General features: G+C 37.3%; 1 long non-coding RNA gene across 1 annotated transcript in view; it reads right to left on the bottom strand.

The window, feature by feature from the left end:
* Nucleotides 1-11261, bottom strand: part of LOC309605149 — a 386329-nt gene extending 375068 nt beyond the window's left edge. The window contains exon 1 of the long non-coding RNA XR_014231256.1: nt 5738-11261. This is a non-coding gene — a long non-coding RNA (uncharacterized lncRNA). The remainder of the gene's footprint in view (nt 1-5737) is intronic.
* Between the last annotated feature and the right edge of the window lie 13096 nt (nt 11262-24357).

The raw sequence follows: 24357 nt of genomic DNA, 5'->3' as shown, positions 1-24357 counted from the left end.
TTTTGCCTCTAATTCCTTACCTTGCCATTACTCAAAATACTTCAAACAGGTTGCTGGCTTTGCCTTTCTATTAGAATTTCTCACACACATTTACACAAACATGTAATGATAGACAAGTCTCAAACTGCATTGGCTAAGAACATGGTGAGAGATTAAGAAAGGCTGGAGTAAGATTCTAGAGCTCAGAAGGCTGGTTTAGGGCTGTTTGTGTCACTAATAGGGATTGGTGAAGAAGGAATGATTCAAGTTTGAGTTCAGGGAGATTTGGGAGAGGAGACAAATGGAATGAATATTTAAGACACTGATGCCATATGTCTCCTTCTCTCCCTTATGAGCTCTCTCTTAGATAAAATCTAATTAACTCTTTGTTTTTAGGAGTATGGGCTTTTTCAGGACAGTGGAGGCTGAAATGAGCCTTGCTTTAAGACTGACCTAGATTCTTCACACCTTCTTCTACTGAAAATACATATCTTACTTTTCTTAAAAGTTTTTTTTTCCATCGAGTTTCTTTTCTTGTTGACAAATTTGTAACAATTTGTTACGAATTGTTTGTACATCACAGCGCCCAAAGATCCCAGCCAAACTGACAAATTTGTAACAGATAAAATAAGGTCTTATTTGACCTCTAATAAACCTAGGTACAGCAGAAGTACTATACTTAACACTGGTGACTCTAACGTGTATATTAATCAAACCAACAAGCTTAAGCCACCTTCAATACCAGATATCAGTTTAGTACTGAATATTTTCCAGATGACATGAACTTGAAATTCATTCTGGCTAGATTGTTTTTTATTTCTGAGTAAGCGCTTAATTTTTAAAAATCCAATTAAGTAGAGCTCTTTTACGAATTGCTTTTTGGCAATACCATACACCTACAACGCACATATAGATACATATGAACACACAAACAAACACAGAGGCCTCATGTTTCCCATTCCAAAATTTCAGCCCTGAGTCAGGTACAACATAAAAACCATCAGTTACAAGGGGTTGGATTCAAATTGGGCTTCTAGCAGATGGAACAAATCAAGGTCACCTACCTAGATGGCTAAACCCTTTTTACTAGTGTTTACAGAAAAGATACTTAAGATTTCTATTTATCCTTGGGCTTCCCTGGTGGCACAGTGGTTAAGAATCCGCCTGCCAATGCAGGGGGCATGGGTCAGGCCCTGGTCCGGGAAGATCCCACGTGCCGCAGAGCAACTAAACCCGTGCACCACAACTACTGAGCTTGCACTCTAGAGCCCGCGAGCCACTAGTACTGAGCCCGTGTGCCACAACTACTGAAGTCTGCATGCTTAGAGCCTGTGCTCCACAACAAAGAAGCCATCACAATGAGAAACCCGCGCACCGCAATGAAGAGTAGCCCCTGCTCGCCACAACTAGAGAAAGCCTGTGTGCAGCAAAGAAGACCCAATACAGCCAAAAATAAAAAAGGCTGACTTAAAAGCAAGGGAGGAAAGACAGAACACAAGCTGATACTGCTTTTATCTGAGTTAAACAAATGGGTTATCCAATCAAGTGGGTATAGCTTAAACACTGATATTTTAAAATATACTTGCCTAATTGATACATTTTTTTCTAGTAATGATATTTATGATATTAGGATGTAAGTTAGAAGCCCACAGTCTGGAGAGAACATTTTTGACCAGAGAATTAAAAAAAAACAAAAAACAAAAAAAACCCCTTGCTTAAAATAACAGTGAAGCTGTCAGTGCAATCAGAACACGCTTAGGTTGAAAACAGTAAGTTGGTTCTTACTATCAAAACAATTATGAATTTGTATACAGTAAAATTTATTCTTTTTGGTGCATGGTAATATGAATTTTGAAAAGTGAATATAGTCATATAGCTCTCATCATCAGTACCATCACTCTCCAAATCCCTCTTGCTGTCCCTTCCTAGCCAAACCGTATCCCAGCCTCAAAACCCTGGCAACCACTGAGCTGTTCTTTGACCTTTTGCTTTTTCCAGAATGTTATACGTGTATGGATTTGCACAGTACATTGCCTTCTGAGTCTGACTTCTTTTCCTTCAACATAACGCATTTGAGATTCATCCATATTTTGCATGTATCAATAATTTATCCTATCCTTTTTATTGCAGAGTAGAGTTCTATTGATGGTAGTATCATGAATTTTAAAACAAATCTATTCACCAGTTGAAAGACCTTTTGGTTGCTTCCAGTTTTTGGAGATGAATAAAGATGCCATAAATATTTACATTCAGTTTTTGTGTGAACATAAACTGTCAATCCTCTTGCATAAATGCCTCAGCAAGGAACTTCTGGGTTGTATGGTAGATGTGTTTTATTTTAGAAGAAACCTCCCAACCTTTTATCCAAAGTAGCTGTATCACATTGCAGCCCTATCAGCAATGTGTAATTGTTCTAGTTCCTCAACTTCATCAGCACTTGGTATTGTTAGGTTTTATTTCTTTTTTACTTGTAGTATCTGTGTTGTGGTATCTCATTGTGGTTTTAATTTGCATTTCCCAAGTGATAATGATATTGATGATTTTTCATTTAAGTACTTGCCATCTGAAGTAGTTTTGATATATTTCTATATATTGTTGCTAAAACAAAGTACCACAAATTTAGTGGCTTACAAAACAACACAGATTTATTATCTGATAGTCCTGGACGTCAGAAGTTTAAAATCAGTTTCACTAAAATTAACACTTAAAATCAAGGTGCTGGCAGATCTGTGTTCCCTCTGAAATCTAGGAATGAATCTATTTCCTTTCCTTTTCCAGCTTCTAGAAGCTGCTTGCATTCCTTGGCTTGTGACAACTTCCTCCATCATCAAAACAAGGTGTATAACATCCTCTTTCCTCTATGACCTCTGCTTCTCAACTTATATCTTCTGTCTCTGACTCTGATCTTCTTGCTTCCCTCTTCTAAGGACCACTGTGATTGCATGAAACCTACCCAGGTAATCCAAACCAGGCTCCTCATCTCAAAATCTTTAATGAAATCGTGACTTCAAAGTTCCTTTTACCTTAAGTAAGGTAATGCATTCACAGTTTCTGGGGATTAGGATGTAGACACATTTGTGGGGCCATTGTACAGCTTCCCAAACCACCCATGTATCTTCTTTGGTGAAGTTACCATTCAAATCTTTTGACCACTTTTTACATTGGGTTGTTTGATTTTTACTGTTGAATTTTGAGAATTCTTTATGTAGTTTGGAAGTAGTTAGTACTTTGTCATATATATGATTTGCAAATATTTTCTCCGAGTCTGTGCCTTGTCTTTCCATTCTTAAACCAGTGTTTTTCACAGAGTAAACAAATTTGACTATTTTTCCTTTCAGTTCTATTAAATTTTGCTTCATTTATTTAGAAATTCGGTTTTTAAGGGTATGTGCATTTAGTATTTTATTTCTTGCAGGAGATACCTTTTAAGTTCATTAAGTAATATCTCTGACAATTTTCCTTGTTATGAAATCTGCTTTCTCTTATATTAATATAGATACTGTAGCTTTCTTTAGATACTGTAGTTTTCTTTAGATTAGTATTTGCATAATATCTCTTTATTCATTGCTGTTCTATTTCATTGCATGTATTATATTTAAAACATGTTTCTTATAGACAACATATAATTGGGTATTGATTTTTTTCTGCCCAATATGACAATGATTTTTGTTTCATTTGTGTCGTCACGACATTTAATGAAAAAGAGTGATATATTTATTGGAGCAATAAATGATACAATATGATTGGATTTTGGTCAACTATTTTATCTCTATTTGTTCCTATGATTTTATTTCTCTGCCTCCCTTTTTCCTACCTTCTTTTGAATAATTTGGATATTTTAATATTCCTTTTCAGCTTATCTACTGACTTTTTAGATGTATCTCATGGTATTACTTTTTAGAGATTATTTTAGGGAGTAAAATATACATATCTCACTTTTCGCTATACACTTGGAGTTCTATTTTATCTCCTCAAAGAAAATATAGAAGCCTTATAACCCTACTCCTTTAACTTCCTTGTCTTAGGTTATAATTGTCATATGCAATATATCTATGTTCTTTGAACTAACCACTAGACAATAGTATTATTTTTGCTTTCGATAGTCATCCATACATTAAAGAAATCAAAAGGGAAAACATTCATCTTGCATTTACCCACATCTTTACCATTTCTTTGGTTCTTCCTTCATTCCTGAAGTTTCAAGTTTCCCTCTGGTGTCACTTCCTTTCTGCCTGAAAAATATCCTTTAGCATTTCATTTGGAATAAGTATTTTAGCAACATATTCTCTTTGTTTTCCTCATTTGGAAAAATTTTTGTCTTTATTCTATGGAGGATATTTTTATTCAACATAGAATTCTAGGTTGACAGTTTTCTTTTATAATGTAATATATATATATCATGATTATATATATGAGTATATATTTTTAGCAGCTTTATTATGATGTATTTTATCATGTGTTTCTTTGAGTCTATCTTGTTGGGCATTTACTGACCTTTAAAAATCTATACATTTATATCTTTCAGCAAGTTTGGGAAGTTTTAAGCCATTATTTCTGCATGTATATATGTATATCTCAAATGCATCAATGATTTTGTTCTTTTTGGGACTTCAGTGGTATGAGTATTAACTCTTTTGATATTTCTCATAGGTTCCTGAGGTTGTGTTCTCATTTCATATGAATAATTTTTCTCATTGATTTTTAGGTTGGATTACTTCCATTGCTCTATCTTCAAGTGCAGTGATTTTTTTCCTCTCACCTCTTCATTGTTCTATCTATCTCACTGAGTGCATTTTTAAAGTTTCCGATATTTTACTTTTCAGTTCTAAATTTTCTATTCGTTTCCTTTTAGTACTTATTTTTTTGTAGTGAGAACTTCTGTGTTTCAAATGCATTTCTAGAGTGCTTATTTTTATGTCATAGAGTGTGCTTTAATAGCTGATTTAAAGTTGCGTCTAGAATATCTCAAGGTTGGCATCTGTTAATTATCTATTTTAATTGATCACGTATTCCTGGTTCTCTGTATATTTATTTTGTATTGTATCCTAGACATTTTGAACACTGCCTGCCAAGTTCTGAGCCCTGTTAAAATCCTCTGAAAAATATGTTTTGTTTATTTTAGCAGTCAATCATTAAAGTTAGATTCAAACAGCAAGTTCTATCTAACCTCCAATGTTGGTTTAGTTTTCAAATCCTTTGCTATGTTGTTTTGGGTCTACTCTCTGCATGTGCCCCTCAGGTCTTAGTTTGGGAGTTGGGTGGTGGTTTATATCATTGTTTAATTCTCATAGCCTTAGCTATGTTTTTTTTGTGCCTGCTTCATGCACACATAGCTTGGGGATGAGTCTGGGACACGTGTCAGTTCATACACAGAATTAAGGGAACTTCTCTTCAGGTTTTATTTTGCAGAATCTACCCCCCAGCATGCAGAGAACCTCTTTTCCAAGTTTTACTGGTCAGAAAATTGGTTAACCTATAGTGTTAACCTCCTTCTCTGTCACACAGCTCTACATAGCTGTGACAGTCCTGAGGGAGAAAAGGCCATGGGAAAAAGAAAGAAAAATAACAGATTTTATTCAGACTTTTTATTTCTAGGACCCATTTTCTGAGTTTCTCTAGCCATTTACTTTTTTTTTTTAATCTATTTTTTTTTTACAGCAGATTCTTATTAGTTACCTATTTTATACATATTAGTGTTTATATGTCAATCCCAATCTCCCAATTCACCCCCCCGCTTCCGCTTTCCCTGCTTGGTGACCTCTAGACATTTCCTTCCTTCCTTCCTTCCTTCCTTCTTTCTTTCCTTCCTTTGCCCTTCTTTGCCCTTTTTTCCTTTCTTTCCTTTCCTTTCCTTTCCCTTTCTTCCCTTCCCTTCCTCCCTTCCTTCTTCCCTCCCTCCTTCCCTCCCTCCCTCTCTCCTTCCCTCCCTCTTTCCCTCCCTCCTTCTCTCCTTCCCTCCCTTCCTTCCTCTCTCTCTCTCTCTCTCTCTCTCTCTCTCTCTGCCCTTTGGAGTTTTCTATGCCCACACTGATGTTGCAGCACTGAACCTTAGTGACTGGGGCTGCCCATGAGCGCGACATGGAGAGAAAAAAATTAAGAAACAAAATTCGGCTGCGGCCCACGGGCTTCAGCTCACAGGGAATACTTTCCTGGTCCTCTGGCCAGAAAGGAGGAATTTCTCTCTGGTGTTTTGGTGCTGCTGCACTGTTCCACAACCGGGGCCTCATTCTGTTCAAGCTGACAGACATAGGAGGGAAACAAACTTGGAAAATCATTTCCCTAATGGGTCCTTTCTCACATTTTGACTTTGTTCCCCTCTCCTCTTGCTATTATTTATTTTTCAGTGTCCTTGGGTAATGAAGCTTTAAATTCCACTGAAGTTTTAAATTGTAACCAGTTGGGAAAATAGGCTGTAGGGTGCTTGGTCCATCTTGAACTGCATTGCTAAATCTAGTTACTACTATTTTGATTCTCTTTTCCTTGTTTTCTTCCTAGAGAGTTAGCAGAGTGTGGTGGTTATAAGTAGATTCTAGGACCAGAAAGCCTTGCTTTGAATTATGGCTCCATTCCTTACTGTGTAAAGTAAGACTTAGCCTTTTAAAAAAAGTTTTGAAATGGGGACATAATAGTTTACTTCTTCATCAGGTTGTTTGAGGATTAAGTGAGTTAACATATAAAAAGTGATTAGACCAGTACCTGACACTAGAAACACTATGTTGCACAGTTCTAAAGGGCAACATTTGTAGTGTAGATGATCACAGTGGTCGGTGGGCTTGGAGTTGTGCAATGTGATGGCAGTTCCTGAGTCAGCTATTACTATTATTATTAATATTATTAATTATTATGTTTTCTCTTAATTCCTGTGTTGTTTTATACTTCTAATTGCAAAGTAAACCTATATTTATTTATATTTTTAAACAGTTGTCCTCCGAGGTTGAAGACAGAGATTGAATGAATCGGGTTGAAAAGATCATCTTCAATATACTATCTACTCTTATCTTGAACAAAAAAGTACATAAATATTCCTCAGAGAGCTTAACACTTCATACACACTTATGCTGAACTGGTTCAATCACCAGCAAAAGAGAAAAAAATGCTGATTCTCCTTTTGACCTCAGGCTTCCTGCCCTGTTGGCTGAGGCAGGGAAGGATGCTTTGGAAGGATGCTTCTACAGTGTGCTGCCTCTCATTACTAATTCCTTTCTCTTCCTAATGTGACCTATCACCAATCATCCATAAGCTGAAGTTGAGTCTCTTGGGAGGATTTAAATGTAGTTTTTCCCCAGAGAATTTTATACCCAAAACATAATTACACATTGATCTGGTCACAAATCCTTATGTCTGTACTCATTTCCATTTCAAGTTCTTTCAAAACCCAAGAGAATATTAGGGTTGTGAAATCCAATGTTGATTTCTGGTGGGAATTTTTTCTTTTCAGATTAGAGACTGAAGAAATTTGAAATGCCTAATTCTAGAGTTGTTTTAAACTGTTTGATCTTCAGGAAAGCTTTACATACCACTTTATGAACCATGGTCTTTTGATGATTTCCTTCTTTATACTCCAAAATATAGCATTGTGACTAAGAATGCAAGTTTGAGAATCCTGGATTTGAATTTGGCTTTGCCACTTACTAAGTGTGACTTTCCCTTTTCGTACTTCAGTTGCCTCCTCTGTAAAAAGGGGATGATAATATTGTTTTCCTCATAGGATAGTTATATGAATAAAATAATTTCTTTATTAGGGCCCAGGATAGCTTCTGATGTATAGATATGTGCTACTTTATTCCTATTTTACAGATAAGGAAGATGAAGTACGGAAAAGTGAAGAAACTATTAATCTCTATGCTCTCCCCTTCACCTATTCACAGGTCTTAACTATAATGTTAATGAAATTTTTAATTCTCTTGTCTAGGTGATTGCATTATAAGACAACTGGTTTTTCAGGAAAACTAGGCATCTATAAAAGCAATTTTTGGCAGTGCAGAAAATGTGACAAAATATCACAATATTAAGTACTAACTTACTGATTGCCTCTCTTCCATGTATACTTAAAAAAACACTGGGTAAAGGAAAAAATAAAGGGGGAACCAAAATATTTGAAGAAAATAATGTTTGCGGCAATAATGCCTTTCATAATGCTATGCTTAGAAAAATTGACCTGAATATCATGAAGGATTGTTTTATTATTTGTTTGTAAAGTCACTAAAACTTTTGAGATGCCTTTTGTTAGCAAAAATGAAGTGATATTTTTAACAAAAATGATGTTTCCTTAGATTTATTACTGTAATATTTCAATTCTAGTTAGAATGCTTAGTTAGCCAGAGGATTCTAGGTAAAACAACTATTGTAGGAGAGGAAATTCACCATTTCCTTTCTGGCTTATGTTCTTTAGGACCTTATTTTCATCTCTTAAAGGTATCCCATAAGTAAGTCCTCCATTTCTCCAATCCTCTCTCTGGCTGTGTTTTTGCTGTGAATGTAGTCAAGTGACCGAAAGCCACTAAAACAGCAGGACCATTTGAACTTCTGCACCTGAGCTCCTGCTCTTCCCCTCCCCCCATGCCAAGCTTGTAATCAGACCGAAGTGAGGCCCCAGAAGGGAATTACTCTTTTACTCTGTCCACTGAAAAGAAAATTTACAATGTGAGAGTTATGAGTTAAGTTTTCTTTTGCGTCAGATGAGAACTATAGCCCAGGAGACAGCCTCTCAGATAGCTCCAAGGAACTGCTCCAAAGAGGTGGGGGGGGAGGTCAGTATATATATGATTTTAGTGAAGCGGGATATGTGCAGTTGAGCACACATGTTGGCAAAGGCTTGCTTCTAGTCACGAGGAGCAGATGTCTCCATTAATGATTTCAGTGCTTTTCTGGGTATGAGAAGATGCAAGAAATTGGGCTCATAAAATCTTCTCCTGAAAATATCTAACTATCTGAAGGTCTGTTCTTCCAGTTTTCCCCAGAGCACAGAGTACCTCATTCCTGATTGCTCCTTTCAGCTGTGCTGAAGGTCAGCAACTGCAGTGGTTAGTGATTTCATTCTTGTAGAACCAGATAGTAAGTGGCAATTTTTAGCTGGCAACTTACATTGAGATGTTTCTATGCTTATGAGCGTTTTTAAAGATGATCCTGAGATTCTTAGCCTTTACTAGTTTTAACTTTAACTTGCTCATCACTTGTATTAAGCTGTCCAATCTCTTAATGAGACTGTATCTGAAAAAGAAATTAAAAATCCATGCCACCTTTCAGACTGGCAACTCTTTTCCATTGCGGTCAGGTGCTATTGACTTATGGATTGAATCACATGGATTCTTGTAATTTTAGTCAACTAAATAGTATTATTTAGTATTTAGTGTGACCCATGAACTGTGCTAAGTGCTTTGTGGGCTCATTTAATTCTCACAATGAATCTATGCAATGGATATTGTTATTGTTATTATATCATCATCATCATCATCATTATCATTATTCCCATTTACAGATGAGGAAGCAGCAGCAAGATGTGTTGTGTAACTGAGGGCCCCTAGCTAATAAGTGCAGTGCTAAGAGCTGAACTCTGATATCTGACTTGAAAGCCTGTGCTCTCATGAAGTCAGCTCAAATCTCCAGCTCTGCATCACCCCCACCCCTGCCTCCACTTATTTTGTTAACTCAGGTGACATTATATATCACAAGTCACCTTTTGGAGCCCATGTATCTGACATGAGAAACTTGTGATAGAATGAGCAGATGTGTGAACACTGCTTTAAGGTTTTCCCCCTATGAATTGTTCCTATTTATGCCTATAAATAACCTTGGAACAAACTCTTTATGCATAAACCATTTCCTGAATAATTGATATGATATGAAGGTCAATCCCAGTGCTACCTGTGGGGTGAATATTTTAGTTATTTTTGAGAGTCTGAGGAAAATTAGTTTTTCAATGAAAATTCCTTGATCCAGGCACAATGTACACTTAATGTGGTCTTAGAGGCATATACCTCTGTCCGGTAATTGACCTAGCTTGGTGGTACTATTATACTCTACCTGATCTGAAGATTAAACAACTGGTACAACACACATGAATGTAAATCCATTGGGTACCCATTCAACATTCCTTTAAATCTGAAAGTCACAAGATTGTCAATGCTCATTTAAGAGCTCAGCAATTTTTTCACTCCTTGGCATCCTCTGCAGGCAATATTCAGGGTTAGTAGAACTGAGCTAGGAGCTTGGAAGAGGCAGGCACTGATAGCATGACAGGTTGTGTGTGCATGTGTGTGTGTATGCATGCATATGTAACTTTTATCATATTGTACAAGGACTTTGGAAATTATCTGCTTATTTATATTATAGAGGTTTTTTGAAAATCAACTCAGTATTGTGGCTTATCAGGAACTCATTGTGTCTAGCCTTATACCTGCTGAACAAAATAAAAGGGAAAGGAAAATGTTTTTCACCCTAATGAGTCATTGAATTTCTTTTTTTTTCTTTTTTTTTAACATCTTTATTGGAGTATAATTGCTTTACAATGGTGTGTTAGTTTCTGCTTTATAACAAAGTGAATCAGACATACATATACATATATCCCAATAGCTCTTCCCTCTTGTGTTTCCCTCCATCCCACCCCTCTAGGTGCACAAAACACCGAGCTGATCTCCCTGTGCTATGCGGCTTCTTCCCACTAGCTATCGGTTTTACATTTGGTAGTGTAGACATCTACATGCCACTCTCTCAATTTGTCCCAGCTTACCCCTCCTCCTCTCCATGTCTTCAAGTTATTCTCTAGTAGGTCTGTGTCTTTATTCCTGTCCTGCCCCTAGGCTCTTCGTGACCTTTTTTTTTTTTTTTTTTAGATTCCATATATATATGTGTTAGCATACGGTATTTGTTTTACTCTTTCTGACTTACTTCACTCTGTATGACAGACTCTAGGTCCATCCACCTCACTACAAATAACTCAATTTCATTTCTTTTTATGGCTGAGTAATATTCAATTGTATATATGTGCCACATCTTCTTTATCCATTCATCTGTCGATGGACACTTAGGTTGCTCCCATTTCCTGGCTATTGTAAAAAGAGCTGCAATGAACATTGCGGTACACGACTCTCTTTGAATTATGGTTTTCTCAGGTTACATGCCCAGAAGTGGGATTGCTGGGTCGTATGGTACTTCTAATTTTAGTTTTTTCATGAACCTCCATAATGTTCTCCAGAGTGGCTGCATCAATTTACATTCCCACCCACAGTGCAAGAGGGTTCCCTTTCCTCCACATCGCCCCCCCAGCATTTATTGTTTGTAGATTTTTTGATGATGGCCATTCTGACTGGTGTGAGGTGATATCTCATGGAAGTTTTGATTTGCATTTCTCTAATGATTAATGATGTTGAGCATTCTTTCATGTGTTTGTTGGCAATCTGGGTATCTTCTTTGGAGAAATGTCTATTTAGGTCTTCTGCTCACTTTGGGATTGGGTTTTTTTTTTTGATATTGAGCTGCATGAGCTGCTTGTATATTTTGGAGGTTAATCCTTTGTCAGTTGCTTCATTTGCAAATATTTTCTCCCATTCTTAGGGTTGCCTTTTCGTCTTGTTTATGGTTTCCTTTGCTGTGCAAAAGCTTTTAAGTTTCATTAGGTCCCATTTTTTTAATTTTTGTTTTTATTTCCATTTCTCTAGGAGGTGGGTCGAAAAGGATCCTGCTGTGATTTATGTCAGAGAGTGTTCTGCCTAGGTTTTCCTCTAAGAGTTTGAGAGTGTCTGGCCTTACATTTAGGTCTTTAATCCATTTTGAATTTATTTTTCTGTATGGTGTTAGGAAGCATTCTAATTTCATTCTTTTACATGTAGCTGTCCAGTTTTCACAGCACCACTTATTGAAGAGGCTGCCTTTTCTCCATTGTATATTCTTGCCTCCTTTATCAAAAATAAGGTGACCATAGTTGCGTGGTTTATCTGTGGGCTTTCTATCCTGTTCCATTGATCTATATTTCTTTTTTTGTGCCAGAACCATACTGTCTTGATTACTGTAGCTTTGTAGTATAGTCTGAAGTCAGGGAGCCTGATTCCTCCAGCTCTGTTTTTCTTTCTCAAGATTGCTTTGGCTATTCAGGGTCTTTTGTCTTTCCATACAAATTGTGAAATTTTTTGTTCTAGTTCTGTGAAAAATACCAGTGTTAGTTTAATAGGAATTGCATTGAATCTGTAGATTGCTTTGGGTAGTCTAGTCATTTTCACAATGTTGATTCTTCCAATCCAAGAACATGGTATATCTCTCCTTCTGTTTGTATCATCTTTAATTTCTTTCATCAGTGTCTTATAGTTTACTGCATACAGGCCTTTTGTCTCCTTAGGTAGGTTTACCCCTAGATATTTTATTCTTTTTGTTGCAATGGTAAATGGGAGTGTTTCCTTAATTTCACTTTCAGATTTTTCATCATTAGTGTATAGGAATGCAAGTGATTTCTGTGCATTAATACTGTATCCTGCTAGTTTACAAAATTCATTGATTAGCTCTAGTAGTTTTCTGGTAGCAGCTTTAGGATTCTCTATGTATAGTATCAGGTCTTCTGCAAAGAGTGACAGCTTTACTTCTTCTTTTCTGATTTGGATTCATTTTATTTCTTTTTCTTCCCTGATGATTGTGGCTAAAACTTCCAAAATATAGTTGAATAATAAGATTGAGAGTGGGCAACCTTGTCTTCTTCCTGATCTTAGTGGAAATGGTTTCAGTTTTTCACCATTGACGACGATGGCATCTGTGGGTTTGTCATATATGGCCTTTATTATGTTGAGGTAAGTTCCCTCTATGCCTACTTTCTGGAGGGTTTTTATCATAAATTGGTGTTGAATTTTGTCAAAATCTTTTTCTGCATCTATTGAGATGATCATATGGTTTTTATTCTTCAACTTGTTAATATGGTGTATCACATTGATTGATTTGCGTATATTGAAGAATCCTTGCATTCCTGGGATAAACCCCACTTGATCATGGTGTATGATCCTTTTAATGTGCTATTGGATTCTCTTTGCTAGTATTTTGTTGAGGATTTTTGCATCTATGTTCATCTGTAATATTGGCCTGCAGATTTCTTTCTTTGTGACATATTTGTCTGGTTTGGTATCAGGGTAATGGTGGCCTCATAAAATGAGTTTGGGGGTGTTACTCCCTCTGCTATATTTTGGAAGAGTTTAAGAAGGATAGGTGTTAGCTCTTCTCTAAATGTTTGATAGAATTCATCTGTGAAGCCATCTGGTCCTGGGCTTGTGTTTGTGGGAACATTTTAAATCTCAGTCTCAATTTCAGTGTTTGTGATTGGTCTGTTTATATTTTCTATTTCTTCCTGGTTCAGTCTCGGAAGGTTGTGCTTTTCTAAGAACTTGTCCATTTCTTCCAGGTTGTCCATTTTATTGGCATATAGTTGCTTGTAGTAATCTCTCATGATCCTTTGTATTTCTGCATGTCAGTTGTTACTTCTTTTTCATTTCTAATTCTATTGATTTGAGTGTTCTCCTTTTTTTCTTGATGTGTGTGGCTAATTGTTTATGAATTTTGTTTATCTTCTCAAAGAACCAGGTTTTAGTTTTATTGATCTTTGCTACTGTTTCCTTCGTTCCTTTTTCATTTTTTCTGATCTGATCATTATGATTTCTTTCCTTCTGGTAACTTTGGTGTCTTTTTGTTCTTCTTTCTCTAATTGCTTTAGGTGTAAGTTTAGGTTGTTTATTTGAGATGTGTCTTGCTTCATGAGGTAGGATTATACTGCTATAAACTTCCTGCTTAGAACTGCTTTTGCTGCATCCCATAGGTTTTGGGTCATCGTGTTTTCATTGTCATTTGTTTCTAGGAATTTTTTAATTTCCTCTTTGATTTCTTTAGTTATCTCTTGGTTATTTAGTAGTGTATTCTTTAGCCTCCAAGTGTTTGTATTTTTTACAGATTTTTTCCTGTAAGATATCTAGTCTCAAAGCATTGTGGTCGGAAAAGATACTTGATATGATTTCAATTTTCTTCCATTTAACACGCTTGATTTGTGACCCAAGATATGATCTATCCTGGAGAATGTTCCATGAGTACTTGAGAAGAAAGTGTATTCTGTTTTTTTCGGATGGAATGTCCTATAAATATCAATTAAGTCCATCTGGTTTAATGTATCATTTAAAGCTTGTGTTTCCTTATTTGTTTTCATTTCGGATTATCTATCCATTGGTGAAAGTGGGGTGTTAAAGTCCCCTACTATGAGTGTATTACTGACAATTTCCCCTTTTATGGCTCTTAGCATTTGCCTTATGTATTGAGGTGCTCCTATGTTGGGTGCATAAATATTTACAATTGTTATATCTTCTTCTTAGATTGTCCATTGATGGTTATGTAGTGTCCTCCTTTGTCTCTTGTAATAGTCTTTGTTTTAAAGTCTGTTTTGTCTGATATGAGAATTGCTACTCCAGCTTTCTTTTGATTTCCATTTGCATGGAATATCTTTTTCATCCCCTCACTTTCAGTCTGTATGTGTCCCTAGGTCTGAAGTGGGTCTCTTGTAGACAGCATATATATGGGTCTTGTTTTTGTATCCATTGAGCCAGTCTATGTCTTTTGGTTGGAGCATTTAATCCTTTTACATTTAAGGTTATTATCGATATGTATGTTCCCATTACCATTTTCTAAATTGTCTTGGGTTTTTTATTGTAGGTCTTTTCCTTCTCTTGTGTTTCCTGCCTAGAGAAGTTCCTTTAGCATTTGTTGTAAAGCTGGTTTGGTGGTGCTGAACTCTCTCAGCTTTTGCTTGTCTGTAAAGGTTTTAATTTCTCCATCACATCTGAATGAGATCCTTGCTGGGTAGAGTAATCTTGGTTGTAGGTTTTTCTCCTTCATCACTTTAAGTATATCCTGCCACTCCCTTCTGGCTTGCAGAGTTTCTGCTGAAAGATCAGATGTTAACCTTATGGGGATTCCCTTGTGTGTTATTTGTTGTTTTTCCCTTGCTGCTTTTAATATGTTTTCTTTATATTTAATTTTTGACAGTTTGATTAATATGTGTCTTTGTGTGTTTCTCCTTGGATTTATCCTGTATGGGACTCTCTGTGCTTCCTGGACTTGAGTGACTATTTCCTTTCCCATATTAGGGAAGTTTTCAACTATAATCTCTTCAAATATTTTCTCAGTCCCTTTCTTTTTCTCTTCTTCTTCTGGGACCCCTATAATTTGAATGTTGGTGCATTTAATTTTGTCCCAGATGTCTCTGAGACTGTCCTCAATTCTTTTCATTCTTTTTTCTTTATTCTGCTCTGCAGTAGTTATTTCCACTATTTTATCTTCCAGGTCACTTTATCCGTTCTTCTGCCTCAGTTATTCTACTATTGATTCCTTGTAGAGAATTTTTAATTTCATTTATTGTGTTGTTCACCATTGTTTGTTTGCTCTTTAGTTCTTCTAGGTCCTTGTTAAACATTTCTTGTATTTTCTCCATTCTATTTCCAAGATTTTGGATCATCTTTACTATCATTACTCTTAATTCTTTTTCAGGTAGACTGCCTATTTCCTCTTCATTTGTTTGGTCTGGTGGGTTTTTACTTTGCTCCTCATCTGCTGTGTGTTTCTCTGTCTTCTCATTTTGCTTAAGTTACTGTGTTTGGGGTCTACTTTTCGCAGGCTGCCAGTTCGTAGTTCCCATTGTTTTTGGTGTCTGGCTCCAGTGGCTAACATTGGTTTAGTGGGTTGTGTAGACTTCCTAGTGGAGGGACTAGTGCCTGTGTTCTGGTGGCTGAGGGTGGATCTTGTCTTTCTGGTGGGCAAGTCCACATCTGTTGGTGTGTTTTTGGGTGTCTGTGACGTTATTAGGATTTTAGGCAGCCTTTCTGCTAGTGGGTGGGGTTGTGTTCCTGTCTTGCTGGTTGTTTGACATAGGGTGTCCAGCACTGTATCTTGCTGGTCTGTGAGTGTAGCTGTGTCTTGGTGTTGAGGTGGAGATCTCTGGGTGTTTTGGCCATTTGATATTTTGTGGAGCTGGACGGTCTCTGGTGGACCAATATCCTATACTCGGCTCTCCCACCTCAGAGGCACAGGCCTGACACCCGGCTGGAGCACCAAGATCCTGTCATCCACACAGCTCAGAATAAAAGGGAGAAAGAAAGAAAGAAAGAAAGAAAGAAAAATAATAAGAAAATTAAATAAATTTATTAAAATAAAAAATAAAAATTAAAAAAAATTAAAAAGTAAAAAAATAGAAACAAACAAAGAAAGAAGAGAGCAACCAAACCAAAAAACATATCAACCCATGATAAGAAACGTTAAAAAATATACTAAAAGAAACCCCACAAAACGGGCAGACAGAACCCTAGGGCAAATAGTAAAAGCAAAGCTATACAGAGAAAATTACACAGAGAAGCATGCACATACACACTCACAAAAAGAGAAAAAGGAAAAAAATATATATATATCGTTGCTCCCAAAGTCCACTGCCTCAATTTGGGATGATTCGTTGTCTATTCAGGTATTCCAGAGATGCAGGATACATCAAATTGATTGCAGAGATTTAATCCACTACTCTGGTGGCTGCTGGGAGAGATTTCCCTTTCTCTTCTTTGTTCGCATAGCTACCGGGGTTCAGCTTTGGATTTGGCCCCGCCTCTGTGTGTAGGTTGCCTGAGGGTATCTGTTCTTCACCCAGACAGGACGAGGTTAAAGGAGCAGCTGATTAGGGAGCTCTGGCTCACTCAGGCCGGGGGCAGGGAGGGGTATGGAATGCGGGGTGAGCCTGCGGCGGCAGAGGCTGGCGTGATGTTGCACCACCCTGAGGCGTGCGTGCGTTCTCCCGGGGAAGTTGTCCCTGGATCACGGGACCCTGGCAGTGGCGGGCTGCACAGGCTCCACGGAGGGGAGGTGTGGAGAATGACCTGTGCTCGCACCCAGGCTTTTTGGTGGCGGCAGCAGTAGCCTTAGCGTCTCATGCCCGTCTCTGGTATCCACACTGATAGCCGTGGTTCGCAGCCAGCTCTAGAGCTCATTTAGGTGGTGCTCTGAATCCCCTCTCTTCGTGCACCAAAACAATGGTCTCTTGCCTCTTAGGCAGGTCCAGGCTTTTTCCCAGACTCCCTCCCAGCTAGCTGTGGTGCACTAACCCCCTTTAGGCTGTGTTCACGCCGCCAACCCCAGTCCTCTCCCTGTGATCCGACCGAAGCCCGAGCCTCAGCTCCCAGCCCCGCCCGCCCCGGCGTGTGAGCAGACAAGCCTCTCGGGCTGGTGAGTGCTGGTCGGCACCGCTTCTCTGTGTGGGAATCTCTCCGCTTTGCCCTCTGCACCCCTGTGGCTGCGCTCTCCTCCGTGGCTCCGAAGCTTCCCCCCTCTGCCACCCGCAGTCTCCGCCCGCGAAGGGGCTTCCTAGTGTGTGGAAACCTTTCCTCCTTCACAGCTCCCTCCCACTGGTGCGGGTCCCGTCCCTATTCTTTTGTCTCTGTTTTTTCTTTTTTCTTTTGCCCTACCCAGGTACGTGGGGAATTTCTTGCCTTTTGGGAGGTCTGAGGTCTTCTGCCAGCATTCGATAGGTGTTCTGTAGGAGTGGTTCCACATGTAGATGTATTTCTGAGGTATTTGTGGGGAGGAAGGTGATCTCCACCTCTTACTCTTCTGCCATCTTGAAACTCCTCTGAGTCATTGAATTTCAAAAGGGATTTTTGAGCACAACTTTTTCATAATATAGATTAATTGTCTTCTGTTGCACCATTCTATGTCACAAAACACATAAAATAGCAGACATAGATACCATTCAGGAAAACAACTTTCTAATGACATACATACATTTATTTGCTCACTAATTCATTCACTCATTTAATTCTTCAACAATATACTGAGCTCAAATTAGATAACAGTGTTCTAGTTACTCATGATAAAAAAGATAAATAAGACAAGATACTAGACTTTGAAGAGATTATGATTTCATAAGAGAGCAGACATGTAAGGAAACAATTGCAATGGGGTGTGATTAGTTACAATGCCTGTCTGTGCAAGATACATATGGGAACATTTTTCCCTGTCAGTATGAATATTTCATAAACATCATTTTCAATGATGGCATAATACATTTTAAGTAAATATTTCATCATATCCCAGACCATTTCTAAACTTTCGGAAAGTAATATTTTTACCCTAATGTTTTACTATTACAAATGGTGTTTCAGTGAATATTTTTATGTTTTTTTCCTTGCATTTCCCCTTTGCATAGATAATTAGAATAGTTATTTTTGAGTCTTAATGGATTTAAAAATTTTAAGACTCATGATACATGTTATAAATTGTTTGTCTTAAATGTTATGAATTTATATTCTTCTAGAAATATATGAATCTGCCCACCTCACTGAATCCTTGACCTACATAATATAGTGTATTGTATATACTATATATTATAGTATGGTTTGGAAAAATTCTTGCAAATTAGATACATGAAAAATGGTATTTCATAATATTTTCTATTTCTTGGATTATTGAAATTTTCACATTTGCAGTTATTCAGCTACATTTCCTTTTTGGTGAATTGTCTGTTTGTCTTTTGCTATATATAGTACCGCTTAAAATAATAGTAATTTTCTTATTAATTGCATGAATTTTTTATGCAGTAACAAAATTATCCTTTGACCGTCATATGTGCTTCAAATGTGTTTTTATTTTCTATAAATCTCCACAGACAAAACCACACAAAGCAGCATATTTATTTCATCCCTGAAATGTGCCAAAAATACCAAGAAAGAATAGGCATGTACCAAAGCTTAGTCTCGTTGGGGGAGGGCAGACTCCATCACTAACTACATTAAAATGTGATATGTATTCATGAGAAAATTATGAATGTAGTGTTCTAAGGGAGAAAAAGAAGGAACACACTGCAATGTGTTGAAAATATGTTTTTGTACTCAACACTCATTTCAATTTGACTCAAATACTTCACCATATCTGAATGGTGTCCTTTGTATGGATAAGTGTGACATGAAAGGGGGTCCTTCGTGTTTGAATAAGGCTCTGTTTTTAGTCTGCTCAGCATATGAACACTTTTTTGTGTTTGGAGAATCCCCTATCTTTAAGTTTGCTATTGGATGAGGAAGGAAGCTTCCATTTCCCATTCAATAACCTCTCCATCTTTACATACATCTGGGCTGTGGCTTCTGACCCAGGCTTGTCTCCTTCTCACAGAAGCTGGGCGGGCTAGTGCAGAAGCTCTTTGGCAGTCGGAGCAGCAGAGACCCTGCTGCGTCCTCAGAATGAGCAACACTATCCAGTGTCCATTGAAGGCTGTGCAGTAGCACAGATGCGGAATCCCAGGATCCGTGGTAGCAGTGGATTCTGTGGCATTACTGAGGCTGTAATTCAGATGTCATGGCTTTTTCTTTTTTCCCCCTTTGTGTTGTCTGTGTCTTCTTGGTGATTCTATAAGATGCCCAATAGCCTTTACTTCAGTTTTTCATTATTTAATTGGAATCACCAGGTGTTGATTTTTGTTGCTGTCAGTTAAGCATCTTGGCCAGTACAGCTATTGTTGCAAGCTATGAAATAAACATTGGTGTGAAGCAGGTATGACTCGGAAAGACTTGCCCAATTTAGAGGCTCACTGGTTTGCTTAGAGCTGTTTTCCAGAGAGGGCAAGAGAGGTCTAGAGAAAACTAGCTAGTAACCCAATGCTCCTCTGCAGCTACATGCTGGAAGGGCCAGGGCTGGAACCCTGTCTCTTAATGACCAACATTCTCCTCTTTGCACTTTTCCTCAGTCCTGGCACATTGATTTGTGTTTCTGTGGCTGGTCCCTGTTTGCTTAGGTCACATAAATCAGATCCTATGCTTCTTAGGGACAGATCCTTTGTCCTCTCTTAATCCCCCCACCTTTTTTCCCCCACAATGTGATCCTGCACAGAGTCAGAAACACAAAGTTTACCTGACTAAGCACCTATGGGACTGAAGTGAAGTTCAACAGAGTGTGTGTAAAACAAGCATTGTCAAAATAAAGTCAATGCAATTCAATTAATCAAATATATTGCATATTATACTAGATCATAAAAATAAATAAGACATCGTTTCTACTATTCAAGGATATGTGTGTGTGTGTGTGTGTGTGTGTGTGTGTGTGTGTGTACAATTTATCTATTATATAGGTGTCTATCATCTATCTATTTATATGGCAGAGATAAGGAAGACTTACATATAAAGCAGATAATGAATGAAATCATTTAATTTTTTTCTCTGATTTAATACACTTCATACGGGTTAGTTCATTAGAAAGTAGTGAGTTTGGCAAGTTCCTTTACATTCCTCTTTCTAAAAATCATTTTTAAATGATTTGTGATGCCTTTAACAAAAAAATAAATCAAGTTTTTAATCATGCTATAGGATTAATATATTCAACATTTCTGTCTAAAAGTAAAATTAGCTCAATCCGACTAACTATTTGGGTAATAACTCAAACTGAGAGATACTAAGGTTAATTATACACTTTTTCTACAGCCCTATAACTGCTTCATTCATTTTAATTTTGCATCAGTAGGTAAGCTTCTGGCAGTTTGAATCCCATGGCTTCCTACTGTGTGTCAGGTTTGCTCACACTCCTTTGGCTTCTGCTAGAGAAGCCAGCCTAGGGTTCACGCCCAGTAACTATGCCAGGATACTATGAATACTTACTTAATACTAAAGCAAAAAGCACTTGGGAATACTTTTCTCTGAGAGAGTCCTTTCTGGACATGTGTCCTTTTATGGGTATGAAAATGCTTGAAACATTTTTATTACAGATTTCAGTATTTCTATTATATGAAAATATCAAATACAATTTGATGATTGGTTTGGGGTATTTACAAATTTCCTTATTCAGAAATTTAATTTTTTTTTTCCATTTATAACTTTAAAATATGGAGTATATTTACACAGAATTCTAATAATATGCACCCTAAAATCTTCCTTGTATTCGTGTTGAGAGTCACAGTCTAAATATTTATTAGTCTAAGTTCTGGATCGCATATGAATTCATATGAATGAGCTAAGTGTTGCTTCTTGGCATGAAATTTCAATATACAGAAGACATACAAGAGTATTACTTATTAATGGCTGGTAATGGCCCCTAACTGCATAGTCTTTAAAGGAGTAATTATTGCCTTGTTTTGAAGTGTAAACAGAAGATTATCCTTTCATATGTAAATTGGTATTTTCTTTTTCTTTTTTCTTTTTTTAAAATTTTTATTTATTTATTTATTTATTTATGGCTGTGTTGGGGTCTTTGTTTCTGTGCGAGAGCTTTCTCTAGTAGCGGCAAGCGGGGGCCACTCTTCATCGCGGTGCGCGGGCCTCTCACTATCGTGGCCTCTCTTGTTGCGGAGCACAGGCTCCAGACGCGCAGGCTCAGTAGCTGTGGCTCACAGGCCTAGTTGCTCCGCGGCATGTGGGATCTTCCCAGACCAGGGCTCGAACCCGTGTCCCCTGCATTGGTAGGCAGATTCTCAACCACTGAGCTACCAGGGAAGCCCTAAATTGGTATTTTCTGCTTGGACATATGTAGTCTTTAATTTGTGACATTCTACAGTTCTCATTCTTCCCAGGTCATCACATCAGGACTTAGTAAGGCCAGTAGGCAGTGTGCAATTGGGCTGACTTCAGGCTGGTTGTTTTCTGGCCATGCATGTGAGGGTTCTTCTCCCATGTTCACTTGATGAGTAGCAACTAAAAGCCAAGGGCAACAGCTGGTTAGCTCCATGGTCCTTTCACTCTTGCCTATTAGGTCATAGGGAAGACCCTCTGTGTGTACAAATGAGCTGTGGGGAAAAAAAGAAAAAGGGAGAAGGGAGAAAGTCACCCAAAATCATCAGTCCAAAAAAAATTGCTTATATATAACCAGGAGACATTGTGTAGCTATGAAAATGTTCAAACTTATATTAAAATCTAAAAGCTTGGGTTTCCCTGGTGGCACAGTGGTTAAGAATCTGCCTGCCAATGCAGGGGACACGGGTTCAAGCCCTGGTCCGGAAAGATCCCACATGCCATGGAGCAACTAAACCCAGGCGCCACAACTACTGAGCCTGTGCTCTAGAGCCCGTAAGCCACAACTACTAAGCCCGTGTGCCACAACTACTGAAGCCTGCGTGCCTAGAGCCCGTGCTCCGCAACAAGAGAAGCCACCACAGTGAAGAGCCCGCACACCGTAACGGAGAGTAGTCTCCACTCACCATAACTAGAGGAAGCCCGTGCACAGCAACAAAGACCTAACACAGCCAAAAATAAATGAATGAATAAATAAATAAATAAATTTATTTTAAAAAAAAACAAAAAAAAACCTAACAGCTTAATGAGATAAACACCTGGCTTCCAAAGACGGCCACTATGAAAGAATCAGTACTTACCTGGTTGTATAAATTAGCATGGAGTAATAGTTATGAGTGCAAGCTTTGGAGTTAGACTTCCTGGGAATCCTCAGCTCCACGATTCACTTTCTAAGTGACCTTTGCTAAGTTACTTAACTACTTGTTGTCACAGCTTGTTCATTATGTGACTCTCAATTATTGTACCTAACTCATAGGCTGGTTGTAAAAATTAGGTAAGGTAATCCATGTCAGAACTTTAAAAAGAACCTGGTTCAATAAACTCTGGTAATTATTATCTTTATTGCCTGTGAGATAAAATGTCATCACTAAAAGTAACCATATAAACTCATTAATAGTTTTTAAAAATAGTATGGATATTTGAAATAAACAAATAAATCTTGAGATGGAAGCAACAAAAAGTTATAATTATGTTTTCTTTGGTTCATATCATTTCTTCTCAGTGTGATATGTTTGGAAAGAAAATGGAACTTGGGTTTGAATCCTGGTTTCATCTTACTAGTTACTAGCTGTGTAAACTTGACTAAGGTACTTGACCTCTGTTAGCATCAATTTGCTCATTTTAACTATAAGTAAGATCCTACTTTTCTCAATATATTGATGTGAAGTCCAACTGAGATAGCGTATTAATGTTTATAGACCAGAATGGCAACTGAACAGATGTTTGTTCTTTTCCCTCTGGATCAAAATCAATACAATTTGACTTTAGTTTGGCACAATAAATACCAAAGTTCTGCACCTTAAAAAAGTAGTTTTATGTTTATTTAATAAAAAATGTCCATGTTCATACCCATTGTTAAAAAAAAGCAAGAAAATCATGTAAAGATGTAAAAATTGCCTAAAATTCCAATATTCCGAGAATCATTTTTGACATTTGAAAAATAATATTTCATCCAGATATTGCTCTATTCATCTATAAATATTTATATTTATGTGTAGACTGTTATATAAATAGGTTCATAATAGACATGTAGTTCTGTAACTTGATTTTTTCCCTCTCTTGGATATATTTGTGGACAGCTTTCTGATTCAATACATACAGATATATAACATTATTTTTAATGACTGTATAGGATTTCATTTTAAATTTCTTACAGAATTTACTTAATCAGCATCCAATTGATATTTACTTCATTTCCAATTTGTCTCTGTTAAAACAGTGCTGCCATGTTACACGTATATGTAACACACGTGCACATATATTTTCTCGTGCTTGAATAATTTTCTATACTTAAGTTATGGAAAGTAGAATTGTTGCATCATGGTGGACACACAGCTTATATTTTGAAGCATTTTTTTAGTTGTAATTGCTTATGTTTCCTGGATAATTAGAGCAAACATAATATTTTATGAACATTTTTTTCTTTTATCATGGGGAGGAGTCAAAGGGCTTGGGGGGGAGTGAAAGGACCAGGCGATCAGGGCCATGTCCCATGATTACTGTCCTTTGCCCCACGCAGGAGAGTTAAAGGTGCTATTGTATTAAGATAGTTTCAGGAGAGTATGTTCCAAAGCAGCCAAAGGACAAACACTGTGGTTTCTTTCTAGTGTAGATGCTGACCACAAGGGGTTATGCAAAAAGAAAAAGAAGGCAACATTTTCTCAAAATGTTTTCTTAAAATTTTTTCAAAATGCGTCCAGATTTCCCTCAGTACGTTCAGTCTTTTTTCAAAGACAACCTGAAAAAAATCTCCAGAGAATTTCTTTTAGATGTCAATATTTTTACGAAGGTGCTTCTTAATCTGATTTATTTCAGAAAACAGTGTCATGGATTATGAATAATACACAGTGTATATCATACACTAGAAGTGTTTATACACATTAAATAATTAAAGCTATTATTTATTGGGCCTTTATTATGTGGCAGCAGTGTAATTAATTTAATTATCTCAGTGATCTTACAAGTTTAAATCTTTATTCATACTCATTGATGAAAAAAAAACGAGGCTCCAGAGAATTTGAGTAGCTTGACCAAACTCATAGTAAGTGGCCCAGCCACTTTTTCATAGCACACAATAAATTCCATATAATTTGATTACATTACATTGTGATCATATTTATTA

Source organism: Balaenoptera borealis (genome assembly GCF_965194805.1).
Source record: "Balaenoptera borealis genome assembly, chromosome: 11".
Taxonomy (NCBI): domain Eukaryota; kingdom Metazoa; phylum Chordata; class Mammalia; order Artiodactyla; family Balaenopteridae; genus Balaenoptera; species Balaenoptera borealis.
The sequence above is the reverse complement of the archived record's forward strand: the minus strand, read 5'-3'. Positions and strand labels throughout refer to the sequence as shown.